Source organism: Geospiza fortis, unplaced genomic scaffold (genome assembly GCF_000277835.1).
Source record: "Geospiza fortis unplaced genomic scaffold, GeoFor_1.0 scaffold97, whole genome shotgun sequence".
Classification (NCBI taxonomy): domain Eukaryota; kingdom Metazoa; phylum Chordata; class Aves; order Passeriformes; family Thraupidae; genus Geospiza; species Geospiza fortis.
This window is the reverse complement of record NW_005054343.1, coordinates 3,224,422-3,224,869: the sequence shown is the minus strand read 5'-3', so window position 1 is coordinate 3,224,869 and position 448 is coordinate 3,224,422. Positions and strand designations below refer to the sequence as shown.

General features: G+C 61.2%; 1 protein-coding gene across 1 annotated transcript in view; it reads left to right on the top strand.

The window, feature by feature from the left end:
* The first annotated feature begins 249 nt into the window (after positions 1-249).
* CMTR2 (cap methyltransferase 2) overlaps positions 250-448 on the top strand; it is a 6,041-nt gene continuing 5,842 nt past the window's right edge. The window contains exon 1 of the mRNA XM_005422744.2: positions 250-323. The gene's annotated coding sequence lies outside the window, so the exon portion shown is untranslated. The remainder of the gene's footprint in view (positions 324-448) is intronic.

The window sequence follows — 448 nt, the reverse complement described above, 5'->3', positions numbered from 1 at the left end:
CCAAGCTGGGTGTAACAAGTCTCCTGGGGATTTAGAAAGGGCAGCAAGGTGGGTTACTATGTGAAGAGTCTGCTTAAGTACCTGCTTTGTGGGTTCCAGAGGGCAAAGCAAGCTCTGGAGGAGCATCACTGCTGAGCCGTGGGACCTGCAGAGCTGTGAAATGATCGCGCGGGGCTCAGGCTCCCAGGGCAGGCGGCCCAGGGCGTCGGCAAAAAGCACCCAGGGCGCTGAGCCCCAGCCCTGCCTCTCCAGCGGGTGGCCACACATCCCCACACAGCCTTTCTCCTCTTTTCTTCCTGAGCAACCTGTCAGCGCTGGCGCTGGTAAGTGCTGCGCGGGTAACTTCTAGCAACGCCGTCCTGCCGGGCTGCCCCGCTGCTCGGAGGCGGCTCCTCTGCTCCCTTTTCCTCCTGAGAAACAGCCGCGCTTGGGCTCCTGTTTAGGAGAT